Source organism: Rosa chinensis, chromosome 5, assembly GCF_002994745.2.
Source record: "Rosa chinensis cultivar Old Blush chromosome 5, RchiOBHm-V2, whole genome shotgun sequence".
Taxonomy (NCBI): domain Eukaryota; kingdom Viridiplantae; phylum Streptophyta; class Magnoliopsida; order Rosales; family Rosaceae; genus Rosa; species Rosa chinensis.
The window spans coordinates 38,030,082-38,047,269 of record NC_037092.1 but is presented as its reverse complement, the minus strand read 5'-3'; the positions used below and the strand labels follow the sequence as shown (position 1 = coordinate 38,047,269).

The 17,188-nt window shown below is 36.9% G+C and overlaps 1 long non-coding RNA gene across 1 annotated transcript; it reads right to left on the bottom strand.

Annotated features, from left to right (window-relative positions):
* Positions 1 to 5,656: 5,656 nt before the first annotated feature.
* On the bottom strand, positions 5,657 to 6,807 carry LOC121049079. Its single transcript, XR_005799282.1, has 3 exons — positions 6,764 to 6,807; positions 6,058 to 6,126; positions 5,657 to 5,932 (listed from the first exon to the last, which is right to left on the bottom strand). It is a non-coding gene; the product is annotated as an uncharacterized LOC121049079 (long non-coding RNA).
* Positions 6,808 to 17,188: the final 10,381 nt, after the last annotated feature.

Below are 17,188 nucleotides of genomic sequence, written 5' to 3'. Positions count from 1 at the left end.
CATTGAATAGGTCTTACCAATTAATTACCAAAAGCAAAATCTTTGGTACAGTAAGTTATTTTCAATACAGGTCGTTCTAAATGTACCCAACAAATATATAAGTAAATCCAGTAAATTTTTTACACCCAGTTGATTTATAAAATTTTAACTACACCAGGCAAGTTTTCCTATAATACCATTTTCTCTAGTTAAACCCATCAAACTCATACAGCCTGACGAAGAGTACCAAACACCAAGTAATTTTTCATGAAAAAAATTTCATCTGTTTATCAGTTTCACAACATTTGACGAAAATGGAGATCTAACGCCGCACACAAAATACTGCAGAAAAACAAAGGGTATTATAGTGAAATTGGCTGGGTGTAAAAATTTTGCTGGGTTCGCTTGGATATTTGTTGGATACATTTAAAAATACCCTTTCAGTATTTACCCAACTTTAATTACAACATTCCATATCAAAAGGAAAAAATTACAACATTAGCTCTTCAAGAACAAAAATTAGAAATGAACAACACTTGAGTCTGTCTGAGTTTTGAACGAAACCTATGTTCTTTGGTAATTTTATTTTATTTTTAAAGAATGGCCGGTGTGGCTGCCCGCTTGCCCTCAAGTTTTGATTAATGAAATCATAGAATACAAAAGGAGAGGGGGATATAGAGCCTAAATCCTATATTACAATAATTAATGTATTCTAACATGCATTAGTTAGCAAAAAGTGCATGACTAGCTACTATATTTGCTTTGACAAAGCGATGACATAACAGAAAGTTAATTCTAGTAAGGAGAAGCATCATAACAAATAGCGTAGCTTTCATATTATGTTGCCGCACAGGAATATACCTGACGACACTACATTTCATCTTGCCACTATGAGGGTGCGTCCATTAGAAAGTACGAAACCCATGTTCTTCAATAACTTCTTTAACTATTATGAAAAGTTACTACAAGATAACAATAAGTAACATGCTATATATATTCTGTCAGTAGGAAACTATTGCAAATTTTTTTGTTTCTTTGAAAAGAAGGTTTTTGGTTTATTTATTTATTTATTTTTTAATAGAAGATTAGGCAATATCATTCTTTTGGTAGCGGTTTTCGCACAAAACGCCAACTCTTTCTAATAGAAAGAGGACCATTACACCCGTAATCTCACCACCTGTCTCCATATTCTTTTATTTATTGAAAATACAAGTTGAGAGAGGCGGACATTGACCAAAACCCCTCCCTGAAAAGTGAGACAAAAAACAACTCTAAAATAAGAAAAACACTAATAAATGAAACAAACATAGGAGCATGGGCCAGAATACGATATGTGGGTGGACGCAAATTTAGAAAAGACCCAAATGTAAAACACCAGCCACAAGGAGAAGACCATCACCACTTTCTAGTTCCCAGTTCCAACACTACTATTTTCACCATTCTGCTAGCTTCTTATTTCTCTTCCCATGACCCTTACCCGCCGATCAACTTTTCCAATGGAAAGAACAATATATCCCACAGACAATCCAATTACCATTCCACATCCATAACCCATCTATAGTATTTTCCAATCAAATCCATTCATATCACCATCTTGCTGAAACGATGGTGGTTCAAGTGGTTCATGTGCTTCGTCGTTGATACATGTCTTAGACAGTGGATATCCACACAAGCCCAAATTTCCATGAGGTATTGGTCCAACCAACTGGTTTCCTGATAGGTTTAACTTCGCAAGCGACGTCAAATCAGCTAGTTGCCTTGGAATCTCACCAAAAAGCATGTTTGAGGAGATGTCCAGCCATTCCAGATTAGTCAAGCTACTGAAGGCAGTTGGAATTGGACTGTAAGCGTGTTATTAGAGAAGTTAAGCCCCTTCAATGATTTGAGCTCGCCGATCACCCCGAGAATCAATGGTTGTGAACATGGTTTGTATCTTGATCAGCTCAAGATACAAGCCTTTCATTACCACTGTGACTGTGTCTTGGTAATAGGAATCTCCCATGTGCTTCAGTTCATCATCTTGCACGTTTTTCATAGCCACCAATTTCTGAAAGTACTTTGTTGGCAAAGGGACAGCAAACTGATTGAGGGAGAGGTCAATGATTCGCAGTTTTCGGAAGGGAAATCTTGTTTCTGGACTGCCAATTGGACCATACAGTCTGTTAGATCTCAAGATGAGAACCTGTAACTCCGGAAGACTCCAACCAATTCGGGAAAGTATCGTTTAGCTTTTTGTCTCCCAAGTCTAGAACTTCCATCTTTCTGCAATTGATTAGACTCTGGCAGAGACCCTTCCAACTGATTTCCATGAAGGTCAAGATTCCTCAAGATGTTTCCCTTCGGGAATGTTGAAGGGATCCCGCTACAAAATTGATTCATATGCAAGTCCAAAACTGAGAGCTCTTGACTAAAATTCCCTAGGCCTGGGCGTAGTCGAGCCAGGTCGGTTATCAGGCCCAAACCGAGTTCAAACTGAAAAAAATCGGAAAGTCGAACTCCAAATTTTTACTAGGTTGGGCCGAATTTTCGGATGCACCGAATTTCTGAATCGGGGCAGGTGGGTTTCGGTTCCTTGACTTCCTTAACTTCCTTCCATCATCTGCAAAAAAAAAAAAATCCACAAGAAGATCAGCCTTGGATGTTGTACACAAGCAGAAGAAACAATACTCAGTTCTAAACCATAAGCTGAAACAATTTCGAGAGTTCTAAACCCAGAACTTGAACACATTTCCTTTCAAACCACATATCCAAACCACAGTCACAAACAAAAGTTCCAAACCATAATCATATTCCACAATCATTCAAGAGATGTGCAGAGAGATCGCCTCATTTTTAAACCCAGTATCTATACTCAGTATCTATACTTCTTTGATCAGTTTTCTTGCTAGAAAAGTACGTAACAAAATGAAAATATATGTGGCAAGCAAAGGAATTCTAATATTCATTAATATTATTGATAAAAAGTAGTACAAAGAGTACAGAGAAGGGGACATAATGCATAGACTTCTCCAAATACGACAAAAAATCAGAATAAGATTGAAGACTCCTACATCTCTAATAGTCTTGGTATAGCTTCACTTGAGGATTAAAATTTACTCACACTGCCTCTAGATTTTGCACCAGTCCAAGTGTGGAAGGGAAGCTGCCAGTTAAATTATTTCTATCAAAAATCCTGCACATACAAAAGAACTCAATCAGATGAAATTGATGAATCTTCTTAGACAGTTAGGAATTGGAATTCTCCAAATGAAAACAACAGAAATATTGGCTTCAATTCCTCAGTTTTCATGTCAATGACTTTTTATTTAGTAACAAATGCCTCTTGAAACTGAAATGTGCACCAAGGACTAAGTCAAGACAAATAGATATGCATTGCATATAAACATGAACTCATACATTTCCTGTTCTATTCTGCAGATTGTATAGATCTTTCCCATAGTTGAAGCTCCTCCTCTAGAAAATGAACGCTTTTAACGTACAACACTTACAAATGTACCCGAAACATGTTATGATGCTATAGGTATGATGTCAAGCAAAATCGTGTGCTACACATAGTACTAAAAAAATCGTATTCAGAATTATGGAAAGCATTGATGAAAATTTTAAATGTAGTATGTATATATGTGTAGTGAAGACCTATATTATAATGCTATAGGTGATTGACTTACCAAATCAACTTTCTGTGGGCTATCTATGGAGAATAATATTCACAGACCTACATCTCTCAAGCGGCGCAACAAAAGTACTGATATCATACAACATCATTCAATCAACCATAAACATATCAAGCAGCTTTGCCTAGATCTTCAATTATATGACTAATAGGATGAATTCAAAAGTTATGTGAATGATAAGAGCATATTTATGTGAAGTTAATAGCCTTAATCTCCGTACTTTCTTTGTTAGTTTAGTGTCTTTTCTAGTTATTTACTTTGTTTATTTGTTTTATAGGTATCTTGGAGGAAAGAAGAAGAAAAGAAGTAAAAGAGGGATTGAAAGACAAAATCGGCAAATCTGCCTGTGCAGATGAGCCAGATGTTGATCTTTATACTGATGGAAAGCCTCGGATGTCTAGTTTCTAAATATTTTTACGGCTTGTCAATATCATTTTTCTAAAGAAAGTTATGGCCGATTTAGTACAAGGAGGTCAGGTTGCGCGTTAATCTGAGGTTAGACGGGAATTTATGTTTCGAGGCCCAATTCACACCAAGAAGCCCGAGGACGAGTTTGTGCTTCATATTCCGACTTATGATGGACAAATGGCATGATGTGAATGGTTAGACTAAGTCATCAAGTTCAAGAGCCAATAGGAAAACTCCACCTAAGCATGTGAACCCTAATTCTTTTAGGTTTTGGATTTCCTACACAATAAGAAAGATGAAGGCAACCTCTAAGGATATAAAAGGAGATCAATCTGCAGCAGCTCTCTCTCTCTTCCTCCCTTTTTCATTATTTTGTGTTTTTGATTCCAATTATGTGTAACTAAATTTTTAGTAGTTAAGGGGGCAGTTGAAGCCCCTAGACATGATCCATAACATGCTTTGACATTCAATTTGTTTTCCAATTAATAAAGTTGAGGTTTTGTTTACCGATTTCTCATTAATGAATTCTATGTTTGTGTGCTTTGGAGGCCTACTTAGTATGCATGCTAGGTTTCTAATACTTTGATTGTTTGATGCCTGGATCAATAGTTGGATTCCTCAAATTATCTAGAGAAGTAATTGGTAGTTTTCACTAGCAAGTAAACAAAACCCTAGGTTTAGCAAGGCTCTAAGTTATTTGCGATGCCTAGTGATTGCTCAAACTCTTTTCAAACATAATTATCTCTGCATGTTTAATCTAATAAACATACATTTAGGTTGCATAGCCTGGGAATAGTTGAGGTGTAGAGCACTTCCTGCCTAGCGTACAAAGTAAGAAAGGGTAATAGGTTGTGTTCAAGCGTACCGAGCCAATCTGAGCGTCTTCAACTAAGTTAATTGGTAGTAAATTGGATAAAGTGTGTTGTGTGTGATTGTTGGGGGTGGATACTTCCTTCCTAGCTAGTTTCATCGTCTTGATATCAACCAATCTCAAATCTGTTCAGTTTCGTTTTTCTTTCTGTTCTCTGTTTTAACGTATTTTATTCTCATAGTAAACGAACTCCAAAAATTCCCAAATTTTTTGTGCTGGACGCATTTTGTGTCTAGTACATCTCTGTAAATTTTCATATTTTTCTGGGTTGTTTTGATTAGGATTTTAGTTTGTTTTTCGACTGCTGTTCAGTAGGAACTGCAGTCACGTTTTGTGACTTCTGTTGAAGCTTTTAGTTTAACTTAATCCTCTGCTGGAGACCCTTATTTCCTATATTACAATCGACATATTTGCAGGAGAATAAGGAAAATCAATAGCTTATAAATTTAGCTATCAGTGAACAAAGAAAAGGGGTAAGAGGTGAACTTAAAACGAAATGTGCATACAATGTTAAAAGGCAACGCACAACAAATTTATAAGATATACAAATGGCATGGTGTACCCAACAAGAACTTCAAGGCTGTCCAAAGCTAGCTTTGCCTAGATAAAGCAGTAAGAAATATAGAAGTTAAATATCAGCTATGGAAGCAAACTTTAACACCAGAATAAGAAGGACAAAAAAATGGATATATATCAAGCAGAATAAAGTAAAGAGAGGCAATCCACATGAAGACTAAAGCTGAATCTGAAGGAAAATTTCTTTTATTGATAGGAAATCGCAGTCAGATTATTGGAACTACCAATAGCACCGACAACAACAGATAAGCAACAAAAACAAACTCAATCATACTATACAAGGACCAGAAAATGTAAATTGCACTGCCGAGGTCTCAGAACTGTACAGAAACCTCAGTGAAAGGCAGACAGTAACTTAACCAGACCGGTCCATCATGGAAATCAACTTTGGGTGTTTGTCAGGGATAGACAAATTTTCACTATCCTGAAATCCAAGCCAGTTACAATCCACGATATAAAAACCTGTAGTTAGTTCTTAAACTGAAAGTAATTGATCAGAACACGTAACGGTTTAAATTACAGCCTACTTGGGAGAAGTCTAAACAGTACCTGTTCTAAAGCAAGATCCATAAACACAAGGGTATCATTGTTGGGGTTCTCTTCTCCAAGAGATGTCATCTATTTTGAGAGAGAAAGAGAGAGAGGCAACACATCAGAAAATAGCAAAACCAAAATAGACAATTGTCTGTAACGGTAGAATCAACTCAACTCATTCGAGTAAAATACTGCAAATGCACGTGCAAGATTTGTATCAAGCCTAATTTGCCACCAAACAAAATGAAAAATGTGCCCTTTTTTTCATGTGTGAATATATTAACAGAAAATAATAATTTGGCACTGATATCTTCAATAAAAACTAAAGATTGGACAAAACAAGAGAACCAGAAACTGATTGCCAGAATGAAAAGAGCAATGCCTCAAAACTTTTTTGATTGCATCAGAATACTTGTACCTACAAAAGCAAATTGACAAAAACCCCTTCAAAAGTATAAACACCCATTGAAAGACCCTGTTGACGAAACCAGAATTTGAACCTGGGGTGGGCTATAACATCGACAATCACATAAGAGTAACCACCTACAGCAAGCAATCTCAAGTTCTCAACTTACCCAGAACTTAAAATAAACAATCATTTAATTTTGTCAAAGACATAACTCGGTGGCAACCAAGAAAATAGTTCAGAAATTAGAAATGTTTAAGTTGATTACAGCTATATCCTGAATAAATACCAAACGGAAAAGGAAGAAGAACATACTTGCAGTGAAGAGTGAAGCGCCCAAAATCTACTTGAACTATTTCCTTTAACATAGAAAATTGATTGAATTAAGACGATTGGCAGCAATAAATGTGATAGGTCAGGGTAGTCATCAACTTACACCCCAAAGTAGCCCGCAACATCCAATGCAAGACATCTCCCAATTGATCCTACACGAAAAACACAAAGCAAAACTCAAATTTCGAACCAAAACAATCAAAGACCTTATACGATTGAAGAAAAGAAGTTGCGAATGAGCAATAATTATGAGCGTATTAGTTTTATGTGGTATTTAGGGTTTGTGGTTAATTTAGTAGATCAAGACTTAAACGATGAAGAAAATAAATAAAATTTTGACCATAATCATTTCTTCTTATCATGAAAACATCCAATGGTCGATTTCGATAAACTCTATTTCCTCCACATTGTTGCTCAAGGAAGGTATACTTTACGATACAACTAATAAGTTATATCACATTAGTAGACATATCGAAAAAAAATAAGTCTCGAATGAGCAGTTATGAGTATATTAGTTTTATATAATATTTAGGGTTTGTCGTTGACCTAGTAAATCGAGACCCAAATGACAATGAAAATGATTGAAATTTTAACCACAACCATTTCTTCTTGTCATGATAACATCCAAATGTCGATTTTGATAAAATCTACTTCCTCCACCTTTTTGGTTACAAAAGGTATATTTGTTTATGCAACTAATAAACAAGTTATGTCACATAAGTAGGCATATAAGGATTTTTTGTGATCCAAAAAATCGAAACTAAAAATGGATAAATTTGACTCTACTCAACTATTTATAGCGTATTATTAGATACTCAGTAAAAGAATTATCCCGATTCGCCTTCATTTCTATATCAAATAAAGCGGTCAACTATTTATACGTTTATACTTCCCTAAGGGGAGTTGAATCATGAGTAGATAAACTTCCCAATATTTTTATATTGGTTGTTATAGCTCATACCTACAAGAGTGTGAAAGTTAACAGATCGAAAAACGAAGTTGCAAATGAGCGGTTATGAGCATCCAACAGTTAATTATTTTTATATGGTACCTAGGGTTTAGGCCGGGTTAACCTAATAGATCGATACTCAAACGACGATGAAAATAGCTGAAATTTTGACTACAACTATTTCTTCTTGTCATGATAACATCCAACTATCAATTTTTATAAAATCTATTTCCTCCACCTTTTTGGTTATAGAATATATATTTTTGGATTAATTTCATTTTACCCCCCTGAGGTTTGGGGGTGTCATCATTTCACCCCCCTCTACTTTTAATTTTGAATTTTTACCCCACCCCCCCCCCAAAAAAAAACTTTCCAATTTCAATCATTCGTGTCCAATTTCCACTATTCCGTCCAAATTGTACGTTAAGTCTGACCCTTGAGGGCTAAAATGGTCATTTCAACATAAAATTTTTTTAAAATTTATAAAAAAAAAATTCTGTTTCTTCTTTTATTATTATTATTATTATTATTATTATTATTATTATTATTATTATTATTATTTATTTTGTCTTCAACCTATTCACCGCAAGTTATAATAGGCTTATAAAAACAAAAACAAAATACTCTAGGTGGTTGAAAGCCGCTCGCTGGTCTACTATATTTGTGATATATCTCTGATAAAGTGAAGAATTTTAGAATATATCACCAATAAAGTGAAGAAATATTTGTAAAAAATAATTTTACACTTTATCTGTAAATAAATATCTGTATATCTCCAATAAAGTGAAAAAATATCTGTGTAAAATCATTTTTGGTCTACGATATTTGTGATATATCTCTAATAAAGTGAACAATTTTAGAATATATCCCCAATAAAGTGAAGAAATATCTGTCTAAAATCATTTTTTACAGATATTTATTTACAGATAAAGTGTAAAATTATTTTTTACAAATATTTCTTCACTTTATTGGGGATATATCCTAAAATTCTTCACTTTATCGGAGATATATAACAAATATCGTAGACCAGCGAGCGACTTTCAACTACCTAGAGTATTTTTTTTTTGTTTTTATAAACCTATTATAACTTGTGGTGTATAGGTTGAAGACAAAATAAAAAAATAAAAAATAAAAACTAACAAATAGAAAGGAAAAAAATTTAATTTTTTATTATTATTTTTTAATTTTGTAATGTTGAAATGACCATTTTAGCCCTCAATGATCAGACTTAACGTCCAATTTGGACTGAATAGTAGAAATTGGAGATGGCTGATTGAAATTGGAAAGTTTATGGGGTAAAAATTCAAAATTGAAAGTAGAGGGGGTGAAATTATGACACCCCCAAACCTTACTGAGAGGTTGAGAAATTGAAATTGGAAATCAATAAATTTGATATTATCTATCTATTTATAGCGTATTAGTAGGTACTATGTATAAAAATTAACCCGACCTGCAGTCATTTCAAAAGCAAATAAGATGGTCAACCATTTATACACTTATACTCCCTACGGGGAGCTAAACCAAGAGGAGATAAACTTTTCAAAATTTTTGCATAAGTTGATATAGCTCATACACATGAGAGTGTGAGAGCTGACATATCGAAAAAAGAAGTTACGAATGAGCGGTTATGAGCATATTAATTTTATATGGCATTTAGGGTTTTGGGTTGACCTAGTAAATCGAGACCCAAACAACAACGAAAATAGCTGAAATTTTAACTTGGTGGTTAGTTTTCCTAAAAACTTAAATGTTCAATCAAGTTAGTGTCTACTAGAAAATTTATTTATTTTAATTTTTATCTCACTGATATCATCGAAACGAGAATAATAAGTCGACAAATTTGAGGTAATAAATTCAGTTTATTATATATTGTGAAAAAAAAAAAGAGCAAAAGAAAAATTAAAAAAGGAAAAGGGAATGGGGTCGCTCGAACTTGAGACGCCTTTCCCAATACTTTTTTACTTGGGCCACTGCACCAACCTTGCCAGTTTCAACTACTATCTTTCAGTTTAATTTAAGTTCGTTTAGTCTGAGTATTTATCAGCTAAAATTCAATCTTTTTCGGCCCCGTTTGGGATTTTCCTTCTCTTTTAAAAAAATCAACTTTTCTTCAAAATTTTAGATTTTATTGTATTTGGTAAATAAATAAAAAATAGCTTTAATTGAATTTTTTTTTTTTTTTTATCAACAGAGGTCAGCCCATTAAATAGATTCCGCAAGCAGTACAAAAACGAAACACCCCAATGGGGTTGACAGAAAGAATCATTCCTCAGAGCACCCTAAGACTCCTATTCTAATTAAACAAAAACAAGAACCCAGTATACCCCCAGTACACCCACCTTTTAGAAAGTCCACGCACCATTATTTCATACAAAACCTAGAAACTCCGAAGCAGGAATAAAAAACTCTCAGAGCTACTGGTTTCTGCGACCAAGATCAAAAATTAAATAAAATTAGGATTAGAGGACACTACTACAAAAAGTTAGTCACACAACACCAATCACACAACGGAACAAAAATCATCTGTTGTGTGTTTAAGTAAAGTCTATTGTACAACGGTATTTGTGATGTTCTGTTGTGTGAATGTCAACAAAATGATAACTTTTTTATCATAACTACATTGCACAACTGAATTAAGTATTTTCCGTTGTCTGAGTCTTAGAAAATTTAGCGGCAGTTTTCCCTCCACTCTGGAGTCTTGGTTGCCTCTTGAAATCTGAAATTTGGGCTACTAGATACAACGGTGCTTAAGATTTCCGTTGTGTGATTGAAAACTAGGTGCCAAAATTTGCGGAAGCTTACTTGAATGTCGCAATCTGTCGCAATCTGTAGAAATTAGACAACAGATTTAAGCTATTCTGTTGTGTGAAGAAGGAACATAAGCGGCAACATTTTGAGCCAAAATGTTGTAGGCGGCATGTTTCCCTCCATATTTCCAAATTTTGATTTTATGTAGTGCACTCATACAACGGATGGTGAGCTTTCTGTTGTGGGAGTGACTTTGAGAATTTTTTTTAAGTTTAATTGTCATGCCACATCGTGTCCAAAAGAAAGAAGCAAAACAAAATCTCTCAAACCCTCTCGACCCTCTCGACCCTTTCTCTCGACACACACACTGTCAACCCTCAGAATATGCCTCTCGACCCAAATTATCTTCGTAACTGTTCCTCATATTCACCAACTCCACCCCCAATTCTCTGCAGCGCTCCTTCGATCTACTCTTATCCTTGAAACCCTAGCTAATTCACTTATTAGGTCTTGCTCTTCATCTTTGATTGAAATTGATCTCGTTGGTTGGACGACATCAACGAGAGAAAAAGAGAGAGAAGCCATGAACACGATGCAGTACACGGAGGGTGAGCACCACCGGCACCACCGCAGTCGAGGCATCGGCATCCTCCACTTACAACAAAAGAATAACTCAAAGTCTTCTGTCCTCTCTCTCTCTCTCACACATCCGGATCTAAAACCACCATAACCACACACAGCAGCTCTGCCCTAGGTATGGAGGAGCTTCTTATCCGGTGGCTGCACCGGTCCCGATTCTTCACTGAGAGTCTCCAACTCCGCCCACCGAGCCCAATTGACTTGATCCGTCCGGCTCTTCGAGATCGTGATAAACCCCCCCGTTCTCGAGACTCGATCCCTGGTGGCTAGTATGGAGGACAACGCGTCGAGCCCAACACGGCGTTATTTAATCTCGTCCTCAAGGCTATGCACGGTGGGTAAGAGATTTAAGTTTGAAGAGCCTCGAATAGAACAGATTCAAGATCTTGAGGTTTGTATTTGTACAGATCTTGAAGTTGAAATGGCCTCTGCTACTTCGGCTTCAATCACTGGGTGCTTAGTTCGTTCACACCTCCCACTCGGTGAATGTCAGCATCATCGTAATAACGGGATTGCACTGCTTCCCCAGTTACCCAAACCCCTCATCTCTCTTTCTTCTTCTTCCAAAGGTTCCATCTTTTCTCTATAGTTCTAATCTAAGTTTTCATCTTTCTGTATAATTTTGATCTAGCGCTAATTAATTGATTAATTAACTAGCTGCTGCAATTGCAATTGCAATTCCAACTGCAACTGCAAGTGAGAGGAAGGAGCGTTCCTCTTTTGCTCGAACTGCGGCTGTTCGGCATCTGGTGGGTTCCGTTACCACAACTCACGGCCTTCGTTTCGCAGTGGTCAGTCAGTCTCCATTCTCCAACACTATCTACCTTTTTTTCCTAGACAAGCTAGGTTGCTAATCACTGCTTTCAATATTCCTCAGCACAGCTGCAGGGGCTATGTATTGTTGCACTTATTTAGATTTTCTACTTCATTTCATTATCATCACTTGTCTAAGGTAGTATCTATTTATATATATAAGTGATGTGAAATAAAAAAATTAATAGTAATACATTTAGAGTTCATTAAGATTAATATGTTTTTCCTGTAAAAGAACAATACTTATAGTTTGAACTTAAAACCCTTTGATATGAGTCACATGACATTGATATTTCTTGATATTTCACCTAGGCAGTATTTCTTGTTTATTCCTGGTAATTGATTTGAGTATTTTTATTTGGATTTTATGCAGAATTATATGATGAAGTACTTCAGAGAGGATCTGCATAGGCAGCTTCTTAGTATAGATTTTAAGAAGCAAGTCGATGGGCTTGAGATGCTGCAGATGGTGTTTTCCTATGACTTTTATTCTCTTTGATTTATGTCAAATATGTCTTTGTATCTGCTGGTCATCTTCATTGGCTTTTTACTCTTTAAAGCACTATGGGTGCAGCTAGACATCTCGGTCGAATCCGCAATGGCACTGTGAGTGTCAAACTTTGTTCTAATTGTTTATTGTTCTTGTCCTATCTAATCTATTTGGTTTGCTTACAAGATGGTTTCAAAATAGAAGTTAGATATTTAGATTTGGTCAATCATAAGCTATCTAAATATACAAAATTGCATGCTTCCTGCTAATGCTTCACATCAAGAAGGGGTTGGGGGGATTTGTCATCAATTACAATAATAAGGTATAGTTGCTTATGTTCTGTTTGCTGCCTTATATATAAATTTCCTTATTAATATGAATATCCTTCCAATTGTGGCTTACTGTATAATTATTTCCAATTACTGACAGACTTGAGTTCAAGAGAATCATTTCACCCTTAAAGTATCAGACAAGGTGTGTTGCAGCATTTTGCTGATCAGCAAGGATTCTGGCAAGTATTCTTGCAATTATTATTATTTTTTTATATGTGAAGTACATCATGTTTATGGGAACTGGGTTGCTTAGTAGAGATGTGTGAATGACTGACATGAAACTTCTGGTTTATTAAGTTTTGTTTGCCACTATGAGTGGAGAACAAGTACTACAAAACATTTACTTGTCATAAAGGCCTACGTCATGCCATTGGAATGATGGTTTTACGCTTCTAATATATAGAATAAATGGCCATTGAGTCTTGGGGACATAACAGGAACATCCCATTAGAGATTAATCTTTGTTGTCGGTAGGTTTCAAATGACTTTGTGCTGGACGAGATGAGTTTTTATAGCCTTCTCTTAGTTGGATTGTAATTTTTTAGTTTAGTCTTGGTATAAGTTTTTGTACTAGTTTAGTCTACTTATTTTGGTTCCAGAACACCGGTCTGTTATTCTTCATCTGGTTTTTACTTATTTTGATCAAACCTAACTTCCATTCGTTTATTCTTCGGGTTTTTCTTTGTTGGTTTTTGGTCAAACCTACATTTCATTTTTCTTCTTCTGGTTTTGCTTTTGTTGATGTGAGTAATTTATATATGTAGTACGTGGCTATTGGGAACCGGCTGCGGCAGCTTGAGCCTGATCGGATTGTCGAAAGGTTGCATGAGGCATCTGTGTTCTTGTTCATGAAATAGGTTGGCTAGCTATATTGGGATCTTCGGCAGGTGTTGAGATCTCGTTTTGGTTTCAGGAGGTATGTGTTGTTTAATTTCTGATAACCCTTTTATGAAGTTCGTTCATTCATTTCTTGGTATAGGAAACCAAAGTTTGGAATGTTTTTGTATTGAAGCAAGGTTTTGTGATCTGGTTCCTTAAAAGTATGTATGCTTTTTTGTTGTTTTGGCAGACGTTTTGAGCCTTTCATTGTTGCATTTGTGTGCTGTTTTTTTATCTACATAAACGGGATAGAGAAACTTTAATTACTGGGCCGGAATGGAACAATTCCGGCGTATTGGAGAGGTTTTGGGGAGTATGAAGGCACTGATGGTCTTACAAGATGGTATCAAGATCAATCAAGGGCAGTGCTGTCTATTGCTTGATATCTTGACTTTGGCATTTGAGACAATTGGGGAGGAGATCAGGCTGAACCTGAAATTGGAGGAGAAAAAGACCAAATGGAAGGGCCTAGATGAACCTCTGAGGGAGCTCTACACAGTTTTCAAAGAAAGCGAGATTTACATCAGAAGCTGCATGGATGCCAAAGACTGGTGGGGCAAAGCAGTCATCCTCCATCAGAACAAGGACTGTGTCCAATTTTACATACATAATTTGTTCTGCTACTTCTCGGCTGTCATTGAGGCAATCGAGAACGCTGGAGAGATTGCGGGGCTGGACCAGGATGAGATGTAGAAGAAGAGGATTGTGCTTAAGAGGAAGTATGATAAGGATTGGAATGACCCGAAACTTTTCCAGTGGAGATTTGTTTGTATCAGCTTTTGCTATTTTTCAATGTTAGCTAGGATGTAGCAGCTATCAAGCTATCTAGAATGCATTCTTTTTTGGTTTTATGGTGTGGATACATGAATGTATAGATGATTAACAAAGGCTGCTAGCTCTTTTGGTACATTAGACGCTTGAATTAGAGTACTTCATTACGTAATATATATTGAGCATTATATTTGTGCAAATTTTCCAGGTACAATATCCATAATGCATGAACAATAGTGAATTAAATTACGTGGTATGAATACGCATATGTCGTTAATCACACAACAAATAACTTGTAATCACACAACAGTTCCTATAAAATTTTGTTGTTTCATTAGTACTCACACAACAGTACAAATATGTATCAGTTGTCCAATGTTAAATCACCCAACGGTATAAAAACAATGTGTTGTATGACTTGTGAAGAATTCAACACTGAGCCTCACACATACAACAGTTACTTATGATACCTGTTGTGTGAAGGAACAACCAACAACAGTCGCCATATTTTTCTGTTGTGTGACAAGTTAACCAACAACAGCGTGTACTTACTACTGTTGTGTGAGAAGTTAACCAACAACAGCGTGTACTTACTTCTGTTGTCTGATCACCATCAAAAATGCGCCGGATCCAATTTCTGGCATTGGCATGCGCAGAACTGGTGCAACGGTTATAAGCAATGCGTTGTGTCTATGATATTCAGATAACGGTGTTTCACCGTTGTGTGAGTGTGCTCATCACACAACATCGAGATAGACGACAGACATGGTGCACATCACACAACAGATTTCCACCGTTGTGTGATGCAGTTTTTGTAGTAGTGGGATATATGATGTATCATCATCCACTCCGTCTTCATTCATTAGAGCAGCCCAAATTGAGGATCCCAGATTTAACCCAGCTAGAGACCCATGCATCACATAAGAAGTCTACTGTCCAAAAGCAAGCCCAAAGGCCCCAACCATAGGCAAAAGTCCACTCTAGGCACAATAGTCTCAGAGCCAAGTAGCAAACCCTGGCATACCTAGCCACCCAAGAGCCGCCGCCCTCAGCAGGACCTCCCTCACCACTGCCGCCATAGCCTTTCCCATCGCAGCCGCAATCCAGCATAGGAGAGAGATCACCATCACCACCGTCACAGTGTAATTGCAGCCCAGCTGCAATCAGCAATCTTTGCCACCGAAGGGAAACCGGTTCGCCACAGATCACGTTGTCCTCGGCCCCCATACAAATCGAACAATCCCATTTGATCGGATCTGAGCCCACTCCGGCCTGAACAACCCAGCCATCATTGAGTCCCAGTCCCACATCACCCAACCCAAACACACCGGCGGCGAAATGCCCTACTCCGCCTATCGCCGAAGAGCTTGAAGTCAAGGAAACTCGCGCCATCTCAGCCAAGATGACTGCCATCAGAATCTCTAATCCATCCAGAAGACCAAACCGATCCGAGCAGATATTAACGGGACGTTGAAGCCAACCACTAGCGTCACCAAGGAAGGGAGAAGAAAGAAAGACATCGCCGCCCTTCCAAATCCAAGATGCAGAGCCACAACGCGGCTAAGAAACCTCTCTGCCTACTGTCAGGAAATTTGCAATGCCGCCGCCGCCAATCAAGGCCGGTTGCAACCTTAGGTTGCTCAAGAGAGAGAAAGAGAGAGCGTCATTTTTTGTGTCATAGCTTTAATTGAAAGTTATAAGTTACTGGGAGCAAATTTTAGAAGCAGCCCAGAGGTTGCTTTTAGAAGCTGCTGTGGATCAAAACACACTCTACAGTTGTTTTATGTACTGACAGCATTTTAAAAAATATTATTTACCAAACGAAACTGTTTTAATTCACAGCTGATTATTCTCACAACACAGCAACATCATTTTTTTGAAAAAGTCACAGCAATCCCAAACTAGCCCTTCGACTTCCCTCCTCCAGAACCTGTGAAATCTTCAATCTTAATTCAATTGCACATCTACTACATAGTTGTCCATCTATTCACCCATTAAATTTGATGTAAATTTAATTCCTAAGCCGTATATTCTAAATCAAACACGATCTGGCTTCACCCTCGACTTCTTGGCCGAATTCTTGCACGGGCACTTGATTCTGGCTACGGTGAGCGACAACGACTGGGAGATGACAGACTGTGACTGATAACATGGATTTCAAATTGCTAATCCTATGATCAAATGTTCCCAATGTCCAAAATTTCAAGAAGAAGTAGTATAGCATAATTGGGTTATACGGGTTCACTTTGTGTTGGCGGGTTGACCCGTGGCCAACCCATTTATTAAATGGGTCATGGCGGGTTGACCCACGGCCGACCCGCTTTTTAATCGTGCAGGTTTCGAGTCGTGTTATCGGGTCATGTCAAAATTGACAGGCCTACTATATATAGCATATTAATAGGTACTGTGTAAAAAATTTAACTCAATCTGTCGTCATTTTGACATAAAAAAAAAAGCGGTCAACCCTTTATACACCTATACTTCCCTAAGGAGAGTTGAATCACTAGGAGATAAACTTCCCGAAATTTTTACATTGGTTGATATAGCTCATATCCACGAGAGTGTGAGAGCTAATAGATTGAAAAAAAGTTGCTGCGAATGACCGGTTATGAATATTTTAGTTTTATGTGATAATTAGGGTTTATGATCAATGTTTTAAAACGCTGAGGCGTAGGCCGAGGCGTTTTCCAGTAAGCCTCAGTAAGGCGTTTGCCTTGAGGCGTAAGGTGTAAGGCTTAAGGCTTACGTATAAAAACCTTGTATTTATATAATTATTAGTCTTATAT